The sequence below is a fragment of the Aegilops tauschii genome, chromosome 1 (assembly GCF_002575655.3).
Source record: "Aegilops tauschii subsp. strangulata cultivar AL8/78 chromosome 1, Aet v6.0, whole genome shotgun sequence".
Taxonomy (NCBI): domain Eukaryota; kingdom Viridiplantae; phylum Streptophyta; class Magnoliopsida; order Poales; family Poaceae; genus Aegilops; species Aegilops tauschii.
The window spans coordinates 107,546,659-107,561,902 of NC_053035.3; positions in this window are offsets into that span (position 1 = coordinate 107,546,659).

Sequence of the window (15,244 nt, forward strand, 5' to 3'; positions counted from 1 at the left end):
GTCTATTCTCCATCATATTAATCTCCCAACAACAAGCTATTTCTGGCACCGTTTATCTTGCAATCTTTACTTTCAATGTTTATCATAAAAATACCAAAAATATTATCTTATCATCTCTATTGGATCTCACTTTTGCAAGTGGCTGTGAAGGGATTGACAACCCCTTTATTGCGTTGGTTGCAAGGTTCTTATTTGTTTGTGTAGGTACGAGGGACTTGCGTGTGGCCTCCTACCGGTTTGATACCTTGGTTCTCAAAAACTGAGGGAAATAGTTATGTTACTTTGCTGCATCACCCTTTCCTCTTCAAGGGAAAACCAACGCATGCTCAAGAGGTAGCAAGAAGGATTTCTGGCGCCGTTGCCGGGGAGTCTACGCACAAGTCAAGACATACCAAGTACCCATCACAAACTCTTATCCCTCGCATTACATTATTTGCCATTTGCCTCTCGTTTTCCTCTCCCCCACTTCACCCTTCGCCTTTTATTCGCCCTTCTTCCGTTCGTCTTTTCATTTGCCTTGATGTCTTACTTGGCTCGTTTGCTCTTTTGGTTGGAATAATTGTGTATTTATTGCTAAACAGATAACCTAAGATCTATGGATCCTCATCCGCCTGCCAATCTTTTTAAGAGATCCAATTATGATGAACCAATTTCTAGTGATTTGAGTGCACTAGATTATCTTTATGAGGTTTTGCTTGAAATTCGTGAATCTGTTGTGATGAAGAAATTTATGAAGAGATTCATGATAGCTCCTTGAATAAAAAGCATGATTGCAATGATTTTACTATAAATTCTCTTGATGTCAGTTGTGCTAATAATATGCAAAACCCTAAGCTTGGGGATGCTAGTTTTACTATGTCTACTACTTGTTGCAATGATCGTGATTGGGGTGATTCTTCTTATGATCTTGAAAATTTATTTAAGCCCCATGATGAATATGAGATGGATAATAGTGTTTGCAATAATATTGAAAGTGGGTTTGGAAGAGTGTCAACTTTAGATCCCACATATTTGGAGAATGTTCAATCTTATGGTATTTTTGGTAAAAGTGGGTTTGGAGAGGTCATGACTTTAGTTAATGATAATCCCACTATTTTGGAAGAGTGTCAACTTCGCATGCATGTGGATCGTGTTGAGAATATGTTTTGTGATAGCTATTTTGTTGAATTTGCCTATGATCCTACATGTAATTATTATGATAAAGGAAAATATGGTTGTAGAAATTTTCATGTTACTAAATTACCTCTCGTCATGTTGAGATTGCTATTGTTTCTTTCCGCTTCCTTGCATATGCTAGTTTTTGCTTGCCTTGATAATTTGTTCGCCTATAAGATGCCTATGCATAGGAAGTATGTTAGACTTAGATGTGTTTGTAACGTGTTTTATGATGCTCTCTTGGCGCTTCAATTCTTGTCTTTCATGTGAGCATCATCGAAATCTTAATGCCTAGCTAAAAGGCTTTAAAGAAAAGTGCTTGTTGGGAGACAGCCCAATATATTTCCTTTCTGTTTTTGAATAAATCTTTGATCTAGCCTCTGGTTAGATTTGTTTTTGTGTTTTAGTTAGTGTTTGTGCCAAGTAGAACCAATAGGATCTTCTTGGATGATAGTTATTTGATCTTGCTGAAAAAGACAGAAACTTTGCGCTCATGAATATGATTGTTTAAACTCACCAGAGCGTGATACATTACCGATTCTTTTTGCAGTAGATCAGTACGCAAATTGTCCAGGTTGTCCTAGTTTTTCAGGATTTTTGGAGTTCCAGAAGTTTTCGAACAAATCTGATTACTACAGACTGTTCTGTTTTTGACAGATTCTGTTTTTCGTGTGTTGTTTGCTTATTTTGATGAATCTAAGGCTAGTAATGGAGTTTATGAACCATAGAGAAGTTGGAATACAGTAGGTTTAACGCCAATATAAATAAAGAATGAGTTCATTACAGTACTTTGAAGTGGTATTTTGTTTTATTTCGCTAACGGAGCTCACGAGATTTTCTGTTAAGTTTTGTGTTGTGAAGTTTTCAAGTTTTGGGTAAAGATTTGATGGATTATGGAACAAGGAGTGGAAAAAGCCTAAGCTTGGGGATGCCCCGGAAGGCATCCCCTCTTTCGTCTTCGTCTATTGGTAACTTTACTTGAGGCTATATTTTTATTCGCCACATGATATGTGTTTTGCTTGGAGCATCTTGTATGATTTGAGTCTTTGCTTTTTAGTTTACCACAATCATACTTGCTGTACACACCTTTTGGGAGAGACACACATTGATCGGGATTTATTAGAATACTCTTTATGCCTCACTTATATCTTTTAAGCCAAACAATTTTGCTCTAGTACTTCACTTATATCTTTTAGAGCACGGCGGTGGTTCTATTTTATAGAAATATTTGATCTCTCATGCTTCACTTATATCATTTTGATAGTTCTTTAGAACAGCATGGTAATTTGCTTTGGTTATAAAATTAGTCCTAATATGATAGGCATCCAAGATTAGTAAAAAAAATCATATAAGTGCACTGAATACTAAGAGAAGTTTGAAACTTGATGATTGTTTTGAGATATGGAGGTAGTGATATTAAAGTTGTGCTAGTTGAGTAGTTGTGAATTTGAGAAATACTTGTGTTGAATTTTGCAAGTCCCGTAGCATGTACGTATGGTAAATGTTATGTAACAAATTTGAAACATGAGGTGTTCTTTGATTGTCTTCCTTATGAGTGGCGGTCGGGCACGAGCGATGGTCTTTTCCTACGAATCTATCCCCCTAGGAGAATGCGCGTAGTGCTTGGTTTTTGATGACTTGTAGATTTTTGCAATAAGTATGTGAGTTCTTTATGACTAATGTTGAGTCCATGGATTATACGCACTCTCAACCTTCCACCATTGCTAGCCTCTTCGGTACCGTGCATTGCCCTTTCTCACCTTGAGAGTTGGTGCAAACTTCGCCGGTGCATCCAAACCCCGTGATACGATACACTCTATCACACATAAACCTCCTTATATCTTCCTCAAAACAGCCACCATACCTACCTATTATGGCATTTCCATAGCCATTCCGAGATATATTGCCATGAAACTTTCCACCGTTCCGTTTATTATGACACGCTTCATCATTGTCATATTGCCTTGCATGATCATGTAGTTGACATCGTATTTGTGGCAAAGCCACCATGCATATTATTTCATACATGTCACTCTTGATTCATTGCCCATCCCAGTACACCGCCGGAGGCATTCATATAGAGTCATATTTTGTTCTAGTATCGAGTTGTAATCATTGAGTTGTAAATGAATAGAAGTGTGATGATCATTATTAATAGAGCATTGTCCCAAACGAAAAAAAGAGAAAGGCCAAATAAAAAAAAGGGAGGCCCAAAAAAAAGAGACAATGCTACTATCCTTTTTCCACACTTGTTCCAAGAATCGATACAATTGAGGATCCTCCCCGGCAACGGCGCCAGAAATTCCTTTTGATGTCGCTTGAAGCTACGTCGGTATTTCCCCAAAGAGGAAGGGATGATGCAGCATAGCGGCGGTAGGTACTTCCCTCAGATATGAAACCAAGGTTATCGAACCAGTAGGAGAACCAAGCAACACAACGTAAACATCCCCTGCACATAACAAATCCTCGCAACCCGACGTGTCAAAGGGGTTGTCAATCCCTTCCGGGGTACGACGCCTCAAGATAGGCAAAGAACGTGAGGTAAATTTGTAGCAGATTGATAGACCGAACACCAACCAAAATAAATCGAAATAAAATGCAGCGAGGTATTTTTGTATTTTTGGTTTAATAGATCTGAATAAAAGTGCAAAGGAAAAGTAGACCGCAAAGGCAAATGTATGAGGAAGAAGACCCGGGGGCCGTGGGTTTCACTAGTGGCTTCTCTCGAGAAAAATAGCAAACGGTGGGTAAACAAATTACTGTTGGGCAATTGATAAAACCTCAAATAATTATGATGATATCCAGACAATGATCATCACATAGGCATCACGTCCAAGATTAGTAGACCGACTACTGCCTGCATCTACTACTATTACTCCACACATCGACCGCTATCCAGCATGCATCTAGTGTATTAAGTTCATGGAAAAACGGAGTAATGCAATAAGAACGATGACATGATGTAGACAAGATCCGTTTATCTATGGCGGTAGATATAGATCTCGTCTTTTTATCCTTAGTAGCAACGATACATACGTGTCGGTTCCCTTTCTTTCACCGGGATCAAGCACCGTAAGATCGAACCCACTACGGGGCACCTCTTCCCATTGCAAGATAAATAGATCAAGTTGGCCAAACAAACCCAAATATCGGAGAAGAAATATGAGGCTATAAGAGATCATGCATATAAGAGATCAAAGAAACTCAAATAACTTTCATGGATATAAAAAGATATGACTGATCATAAACTCAAAGTTCATTAGATCCCAACAAACACACCGCAAAAAGAGTTACCTCATATGGATCTCCAAGAGGCCATTGTATTGAGAATTCAGAGAGAGAGAGAAAGACATCTAGCTACTAACTACGGACCCGAAGGTCTACAAAGGACTACTCACGCATCATCGACAGGCACCAATGGAGGTGGTGAACCCCATCCGAGATGGTGTCTAGATTGGATTTGTGGTTCTGGACTCTGCGGCGGCTGGATGAATATTTCGTCGATGCCTTTAGGGTTCTGGTATTTTTGGGGTATTTATAGAGCAAAGAGGCGGTCCAGGGGGCACCCGAGGTGGGCACAACCCACCAGGGTGCGCCTGGGCCTCCTGGCACGCCTTGGTGGGTTGTCCCCTCCTCGGGACTCCCTCCAGGTGCAACCAGGGCCCAACTTCTTCCATATGGCCCATAAGAATCATCGTGGAGTTTCGTGGCATTTGGACTCCGTCTGATATTGATTTCCTGCGATGTAAAAAACATGGAAAAAACAGCAACTAGCACTTGGCACTATGTCAATAGGTTAGTACCAAAAAATGATATAAAATGACTATAAAATGATTATAAAACATCCAAGATTGATAATAAAACAGCATGGAACAATCAAAAATTATAGATATGTTGGAGATGTATCAATGGCCCGTGCTACAGTTCCCTTGAATTTTAATGCGTTCCTAGAGAAAGCTAAGTTGAAAGATGATGGTAGCAACTACACGGACTGGGTCCGTAACTTAACGATTATCCACATTGCTGCACAGAAGAATTAAATCCTGGAAGCACCGCTAGGTGCAAGGCCCGCTGCAGCTCCGGACGTTATGAACGTCTCGCAGAGCAAAGCTGATGACTACTCAATAGTTCAATGTGCCATGCTTTACGGCTTAGAATCGGGACTTCAAAGATGTTTTGAACGTCAGGGAGCATATGAGATGTTCCAGGAGTTGAAGTTAATATTTCAAGCAAATGCCCGAGTTGAGAGATATGAAGTCTCCAACAAGTTCTATAGCTGCAAGATGGAGGAGAATAGTTCTGTCAGTGAACATATACTCAAAATGTCTGGGTATCATCACCACTTGACTCAGCTGGGAGTTAATCTTCCTGATGATAGTGTCATTGACAGAGTTCTTCAATCACTACCAACAAGCTATAAAGGCTTCATGATGAACTATAATATGCAAGGGATGGAAAAGACAATTCCCGAGCTCTTCGCGATGCTAAAGGCTGCGGAGGTAGAAATCAAGAAGGAGCATCAAGTGTTGATGGTTAACAAGACCACTAGTTTCAAGGAAAAGGGCAAAGGGAAGAAGGGGAACTTCAAGAAGAACAACAAGCAAGTTGCTGCTCAAGGGAAGAAGCCCAAGTCTGGACCTAAGCCTGAAACTGAGTGCTTCTACTGCAAAGCGACTGGTCACTGGAAGCGGAACTGCCCCAAGTATTTAGCGGATAAGAAGGATGGCAAAATAAAAGGTATATTTGATATACATGTTATTGATGTGTACCTTACTAATGCTCGTAGTAGCGCCTGGGTATTTGATACTGGTTCTGTTGCTCATATTTGCAACTCGAAACAGGGGCTACGGATTAAACGAAGATTGGCTAAGGACGAGGTGACGATGTGCGTGGGAAATGGTTCCAAAGTCGATGTGATCTCCGTGGACACGCTACCTCTACATCTACCTTCGGGATTAGTTTTAGACCTAAATAATTGTTATTTGGTGCCAGCGTTGAGCATGAACATTATATCTGGATCTTGTTTGATGCGAGACAGTTATTCATTTAAATCAGAGAATAATGGTTGTTCTATTTATATGAGTAATATCTTTTATGGTCATGCACCCTTGACGAGTGGTCTATTTTTGTTGAATCTCGATTGTAGTGATACACATATTCATAATATTGAAGCCAAAAGATGCAAAGTTAATGATAGTGCAACTTATTTGTGGCACTGCCGTTTAGGTCATATTGGTGTAAAGCGCATGAAGAAACTCCATGCTGATGGGCTTTTGGAATCACTTGATGCTTGCGAACCATGCCTCATGGGCAAGATGACTAAGACTCCGTTCTCTGGAACAATGGAGCGAGCAACTGACTTATTGGAAATAACACATACTGATGTATGTGGTCCGATGAGTGTTGAGGCTCGCGGCGGCTATCGTTATTTTCTTACCTTCACAGATGATTTGAGCAGATATGGGTATATCTACTTAATGAAACATAAGTCTGAAACATTTGAAAAGTTTAAAGAATTTCAGAGTGAAGTGGAAAATCATCGTAACAAGAAAATAAAGTTTCCACGATCTGATCATGGAGGTGAATATTTGAGTTATGAGTTTGGTCTTCATTTAAAACAATGTGGAATAGTTTCGCAACTCACGCCACCTGGAACACCACAGCGTAATGGTGTGTCCGAACGTCGTAACCGTACTTTATTAGATATGGTGCAATCTATGATGTCTCTTACCGATTTACAGCTATTGTTTTGGGGTTATGCTTTAGAGACGACTGCATTCACGTTAAATAGGGCACCATCTAAATCCGTTGAGACGACACCATATGAACTGTGGTTTGGTAAGAAACCTAAGCTGTCGTTTCTTAAAGTTTGGGGTTGCGATGCTTATGTGAAAAAAGCTTCAACCTGATAAGCTCGAACCCAAATCGAAGAAATGTGTCTTCATAGGATACCCAAAGGAAACTGTTGGGTACACCTTCTATCACAGATCCTAAGGCAAGATTTTCGTTGCTAAGAATGGATCCTTTCTAGAGAAGGAGTATCTCTCGAAAGAAGTGAGTGGGAGGAAAGTAGAACTTGATGAGATAATTGTACCTTCTCCCGAATTGGAAAGTAGTTCATCACATAAATCAGTTCCAGTGATTCCTACACCAATTAGTGAGGAAGCTAATGATGATGATCACGAAACTTCAGATAAAGTTACTACCGAACCTCGTAGGTCAACCAGAGTACGGTCTGCACCAGAGTGGTAGGGTAATCCTGTTCTGGAAGTCATGTTACTAGACCATGACGAACCTACGAACTATGTGGAAGCGATGATGAGCCCAGATTCCGCGAAATGGCTTGAGTCCATGAAATCTGAGATGGGATCCATGTATGAGAACAAAGTGTGGACTATGGTTGACTTGCCCGATGATCGGCAAGCCATAGAGAATAAATGGATCTTCAAGAAGAAGACTGACGCTGACGGTAATGTTACTGTCTACAAAGCTCGACTTGCTGCAAAAGGTTTTTGACAAGTTCAAGGAGTTGACTACGATGAGACCTTTTCACCCGTAGCGATGCTCAAGTCTGTCCGAATCATGTTAGCAATTGCCGCATTTTATGATTATGAAATTTGGCAAATGGATATCAAAACTGCATTCCTTAATGGATATCTTAAGGAAGAGTTGTATATGATGCAACGAGAAGGTTTTGTCGATCCTAAAGGTGCTAACAAAGTGTGCAAGCTCTAGCGATCCATTTATGGACTGGTGCAAGCATCTCGAAGTTGGAATATACGCTTTGATAGTGTGATCAAAGCATATGGTTTTATACGGACTTTTGGAGAAGCCTGTATTTACAAGAAAGTGAGTGGGAGCTCTGTAGCATTTCTAATATTATATGTAGATGACATATTGTTGATTGGAAATGATACAAAATTTCTGGATAGCATAAAAGGATACTTGAATAAGAATTTTTCAATGAAAGACCTCGGTGAAGCTGCTTATATATTGGGCATCAAGATCTATAGAGATAGATCAAGACGCTTAATTGGACTTTCACAAAGCACAAACCTTGATAAAGTTTTGAAGAAGTTCAAAATGAATCAGTCAAAGAAAGGGTTCTTGTCTGTGTTACAAGGTGTGAAGTTGAGTCAGACTCAATGCCCGACCACTACAGACGATAGAGAGAAAATGAAAGTCATTCCTTATGCCTCAGCCATAGGTTCTATCATGTATGCAATGCTGTGTACCAGACCTGATGTGTGCCTTGCTATAAGTTTAGCAGGGAGGTACCAAAGTAATCCAGGAGTGGATCACTGGACAGCGGTCAAGAACATCCTGAAATGCCTAAAAAGGACTAAGGATATGTTTCTCATTTATGGAGGTGACAAAGAGCTAGTCATAAATGGTTACGTCGATGCAAGCTTTGACACTGATTCGGATGACTCTAAGTCACAAACCGGATACGTATTTATATTGAATGGTGGAGCTGTCAGTTGGTGCAGTTCCAAGCAGAGCGTCGTGGCGGGATCTACGTGTGAAGCGGAGTACATAGCTGCTTCGGAAGCAGCAAATGAAGGAGTCTGGCTGAAGGGGTTCATATCCGATCTAGGTGTAATACCTAGTGCATCGGGTCCAATGAAAATCTTTTGTGACAATACTGGAGCAATTGCCTTGGCGAAGAAATCCAGATTTCACAAGAGAACCAAACACATCAAGAGACACTTCAATTCCATCCGCGATCAAGTCAAGGAGGGAGACATAGAGATTTGCAAAATACATATGGATCTGAATGTTGCAGACCCGTTGACTAAGCCTCTTCCATGAGCAAAACATGATCAACACCAAGACTCCATGGGTGTTAGAATCATTACTATGTAATCTAGATTATTGACTCTAGTGCAAGTGGGAGACTAAAGGAAATATGCCCTAGAGGCAATAATAAAGTTGGTATTTATATTTCCTTATATCATGATAAATGTTTATTATTCATGCTGGAATTGTATTAACCGGAAACTTAGTACATGTGTGAATACATAGACAAACAAATTGTCCCTAGTATGCCTCTACTTGACTAGCTCGTTAATCAAAGATGGTTAAGTTTCCTGACCATAGACATGCTTTGTCATTTGATGAACGGGGTCACATCATTAGAGAATGATGTGATGGACAAGACCCATCCATTAGCTTAGCATTATGATCGTTTAGTTTTATTGCTATTGCTTTCTTCATGACTTATACATATTCCTCTGACTATGAGATTATGCAACTCCCGAACACCGGAGGAACACCGTGTGTGCTATCAAACGTCACAACATAACTGGGAGATTATAAAGATGCTCTTCAGGTGTCTCCGAAGGTGTTTGTTAAGTTGGCATAGATCAAGATTAGGATTTGTCACTCCGTTTATCGGAGAGGTATCTCTGGGCCCTCTCGGTAATGCACATCACTATAAGCCTTGCAAGCAATGTGACTAATGAGTTAGTTGTGGGATGATGCATTACGGAACGAGTAAAGAGACTTGCCGGTAATGAGATTGAACTAGGTATGATGATACCGGCGATCGAATCTCGGGCAAGTAACATACCGATGACAAAGGGAATGACGTATGTTGTTATGCGGTTTGACCGGTAAAGATCTTCGTAGAATATGTAGGAACCAATATGAGCATCCAGGTTCTGCTATTGGTTATTGACCGGAGATGTGTCTCGGTCATGTCTACATAGTTCTCGAACTTGTAGGGTCCCACGCTTAACGTTCGATGACAATTAGTATTATGAGTTATGTGTTTTGGTGACCGAAGTTTGTTCGGAGTCCCGGATGAGATAACGGACATGACGAGGAGTCTCGAAATGGTCGAGAGGTAAAGATTCATATATTGGAAGGTTATATTCGGACATCGGAATGGTTCCGAGTGATTCAGATATTTTACCGGAGTACCGAGGGGTTACTGGAACCTCCCGGGGGAAATATTGCGCCTTAGTGGGCCTTAGTGGAGAGAGAGGAGGGCCGCAAGGGGTGGTCGCGCCCCCCCCATGGCAGTCCGAATTGGACTAGGGGGAGGGGGCGGCGCCCCCCTTTCCCTCTCCCTCTCCTTCCTTTTCCCTCCGGTGGAGAAAGGAAAAGGGGGGGCGAATCCTACTTGGACTAGGAGTCCAAGTAGGACTCCCCCATGGCGCGCGTCCCTTGCCCAGCCTCCTCCTCCTCGCCTTCTTTATATACGGGGGCGGGGGGCACCCCAAAGGCACACCAAGAATTCTCTTAGCCGTGTGCGGTGCCCCCCTCCACAGTTTACTCCTCCGGTCATAGCGTCGTAGTTCTTAGGCGAAGCCCTGCGCGGATCATATCACCATCACCGTCACCACGCCGTCGTGCTGACGGAACTCTCCATTGACCCTCTATTGGATCAAGAGTTCGAGGGGCGTCATCGAGCTGAACGTGTGCTGAACACGGAGGTGTCGTACGTTCGGTACTTGGATCGGTTAGATCGTGAAGACGTTCGACTACATCAACCGCGTTAACATAAGCTTTCACTTTCGGTCTACGAGGGTACGTGGACACACTCTCCCCGTCTTGTTGCTATGCAACTCCTAGATAGATCTTGCGTGATCGTAGGAATTTTTTTGAAATTGTATGCTACGTTCCCCAACAGCGAGTTGCATACCCGCCTCACCCATTTTTCGTGTTAATTTTGGGTGGTTTGCTTTTCTGCACATAAAAAAATCATGAGGGGGTTTTATGCAAAAATGCGTCACCGATGTTGACTTTTATGCGAATAAAAGAAATACAATGGAGTTTTGTGCAAAAATATGTGCAGTCACTCACCGATAGGTGGGCCATAAACACGGGTATGCTTGCATACGCATTTTGTGACCGTATGTGCACGCTTGAGTCAAGTTAAGCGACTACAATCCCGCATTTTTAAAGTTCTAGCATCAAACTGAACATCGAGCGCAAATTCTGTGACTCCCGCCGATATCACCTCATCTTTTAAATATTACTCAAGAAATATTGTAATGTAACTAATCACACACACAACCATAACAAAAAAAAAACTTTATGAACTCATTGAATCAAGGTAATGGAACAATGAGTTATCAAGTTTCTTCTTCTTCTTTTGCACAGCAGCAGAGTTCTCAAGCGGGTTGTGGGTTTACGGAGAGTTTTTTGTTTGTTTGCGAAAAGGGTTTACAGAGAGCTATGGCAGGCTTATTAATATACCTCTTGCTCATATAACTGTTATTATACAGTGTACGTACCATCGTACCAGCACAAACTGAACTCCATTTTTTCACATCACAACATAATAGTATATTGTTTATACATAGATAATAGACCTTGGTTGTGTTGTATGTTTGACTTATCCATGTGCAGTCCGGTTAACCTTAATCAGATGCCTAACATTAACTATCAACCGACCGAACCTAGTCATCGATGCTCAGCTGCCGCCATACTTGAATGCATTGACACAATTAACTACTCCCTCCGTTCCAAATAGATGACCCAACTTTATAAATTTTGTACAAAGTTGAGTCATCTATTTTGAAACGGAGGAAGTAGTAGACTATACTGCTCCATGATCTCTCTAGGAATCTTCCTAGAAAGTGCACAACGTACTGCTCATGGCAATTAAGCACTAATTCTTATCCCGCAAATTGCGCTAACCCGTCAATTGATCGTTGGTCGATGTATCGACAGCTGGCACAATCAACACGTGTCAGTGGCACATCGGTAAATATATAAGGTGTCGATCGACGTCATCGCCTACCGATACATGTGCCGGCAGCACAAGGAGCCCTATGTTGCCAGCAGACAACAGTTGGCAATATTGACACGTGTTAGCGGAACATTCCAATCGTCGCGCGAATCAAGATCATGGGTGTCGTGCACGTTACCGTACCCAAGAATATATGTCAAAAGAGGAGAACATGTCAGGAAATCAGGCCCCCAAATCATGGAGATGGTCTGCATGTGCAGCGAATTTGATTAGCCCAATTAGTTAAATAAGCACAATGGTGCATACCATGATCAGCTCCCCAGAGGGGAACATGGTGGCACATTATTATGACATTATCTCAACCAGTGCTTAAGTATAGTTAACATAGGGAGGATGGAGATGTATTACATGTAGTATATATCGTGCTTAGCAAACTATGTATGTGTGCACATGACGCAGGAGACTTTTCTGTGCTGCATGCACTTTTGCTGAGGTGGCAGGGGGTTAGAGTGGTGTGGTGCATGTGGGCCCTTGACACATCACACATGCATACATGCATGCATATGCATGGTAGTGGCGCCTTGAGGAGGATCATGCAGTGGAGGGAGGGGTACAGGGTGTTCTGATGAGGAGATTAAAAGGGAGTGCATGCATGGTTGGTTGGTGGTGTATGAGAGGTGTCACGCCTGTGTTTGGATGGACGAGAAGATCAGAAATGTTTGTTGTTTAAGATATCATGTGGTGGCATGTGGCCTTGAGTTAGGAGGAACATGCATGCCCTCTCCCTCAAGCAATACCTCCCATGCATGCCAACATGCTTCCACCCCTACTCTCTCACTAGCATCACATAAATAAAGTAGGATATGAATATATGATCCACATAAATATACGTATATGATCTAGCTATGCTTGATGCATGTGCATGCTTAATCACAGGACACAACATGGGTTCTTTATGCTCTGACACCTAATTCCCCCACATATCTCACCCCTTCCAACCTAGCAGCTCCAACGCGGCCTCTCCTCTCCTATATATGGCACCCCTTTCGCCATGTTCCAACACATGCATACTCAGCCACCAGCTGCATTATCTCCCTCATCGATCCATCTCCTCTAGCCACTCTACGTACGCACTTGCCTCTGTGCGTCTATCTCTCATTCCAAGTAGTAGCCGTCGCGATCGATCGAGATCCGCCATGGTTGCACACGCCAGCATCTACTGCAACGCCACCACCACGACGACGGCGAGGAGCGGGCCGGCATACTCCGCCGTGGCCCCTAAGTCGTCGCCGAGGAATACCAAGAGAAGGAGCGGCAGGAAGGCGACGAGGACAACGGCCGGGCGGCGGCGCTGCGTGGAGGCGATCAGGAGGAAGATGGAAGCGCTGAGGCGGCTCGTCCCTAGCGGCGGCGATCACCGCAGCAACGACGAGGTGGAGGACGACGGCGTGGACGAGCTCCTGTTCCGCGCCGCCGACTACATCGTGCGGCTGCAGGTGCAGGTGAAGGCGATGCAGCTCATGGTCGACGTGCTGGAGCACACCAAAGACTCTTGATTATTTATTCATTTCTACTACTAGGTCGTGTCGAGCAGAACAGATACATGTACACGCATACCAGTATAGGTACCCGCGTACGTATACAAATTGTGTATTTTTTCGATTTGGGGGGTTATTTTTTCTTTCTTTCTCTTTCGGTGTTTTGGAGAAGTATGAAATACGTACGTAGGGGTTAATTATACGGGTGGGAATGGTATTGGTTTATTCGTTAATTGTTGTGAACTTGCGTGAGTGCGTACTGGAGTACTTACGTAATGGTGTAAATATGTATACATGAGTTTGATATATGTATACATACATATATACATCGGGTATATGATGCTACAATATGGAAATTTTGGTTGCTAGTATTTATTTACAAATCACTATGACAGGACAATATTTACTTATGTGATGTTTGTTTCGGAATAAATGTTTATTTTGGTGGGTTTGCTATTTCTCAATTACCTGAGAATAGAAATCGGATTAGTCACAGAATCAACTAGTGGTTTGATGGTTAAGAGGATGGTGGTACCCTAACCTCCCATGAATACCAATGCGACGTGGCTAGCCGCCGACGCGCACGAGGGGGTGGATGTGCTTTTCGTTTTGTCTGCCTCTCGGATTAAACAACAACAAAGCTCGACACAAGGATGCCATCAATGGCTTATCGAGACCTCGCCGGAGGCGGGAACAACACGGATCGCCGCAGGAGGAGAGTAGATTGGAGGAGGAAGATATGGTGATGGCTGCTGGATTTCAGTCCAATGTTAGGAAAATCGTTTTTCCAAGGTAGTTGTTCCCTAGGTGCTTACTTATTTTAGAATTTTTTTTCTAAAGCATGCAAAATGTGTGCCATAGCTTTACAGAGGATAGATGTAAAATACAAGAATTACAGACAAACTCCCACCACACCTGGTGAGAAGTAAACTCCTCTCCAACTCGAATGCACACATTACAACCACAATGCACAAGATCATGTCCTAAACTGGCCATCAAAGCCGCATCTCAACCAACACCGGCCATCTTCAAAGAGCAACAACTCCAAAAGAACTAATCTTGCCGACGCACCAACCACCCCTTGAAGGCCTAAAAGAGTCGGCACGTGGGTGATGGGACCCAGACAACTACGAGAAAGTCATCATCTAGGACTCACCCGCAACGGCGTACATAGCGCCCCTAGACCCTAGAGAACAATCCATAAAAGTAGCGAGCACCATAGGAACGCAAGATAGAACCTCCAAGCCATGTGTCCAAATACGATGCTCCAAACAGAGAAACGACGCCAAGGGCGCAACCATCGTCATTCCGGATCCGAACCTAGGCTTTCACTCGGAGAAAACAAACCGGGTGAGAGAAAGCGAGATGCCGACACACCACAGTGATACCTCCAAGAAGGGAGAACGACACCCACGGGTGTCATCACCACTGGCACTGACATAGAAGGACAAGACTTCCATTGGCATGGACCCACCCCTACATCCTTGCCTGCCGGAATGGGCAACACCGCCCATGTTGCTTCAGTCCATCGCCACCACATCACCGCGTCATCACGCCCGGCCAGCACCACCGCTAGAACGGCTGGCACCACCATGCCGAGCTAACATTGTTGCCGCTAGCACCACCACGGTGCCCAGAAGCCACTGTGACCCGGCATCACCATGCCTACTGGCAACCACATACCAAGCCCCACAGGTGATCGGGAGTGGTCAAGGGAGGATCACCTTGCGAAGAAGAAGCACGAGGCTCGCCCACAAAGCGATAAACAGAAGGAGGATGGGCATGCACAACGGATTTCAATTAGAAAAGAAGGTGGGGCCGCCCCTTCCGCTCTGAACTACCACTTTGC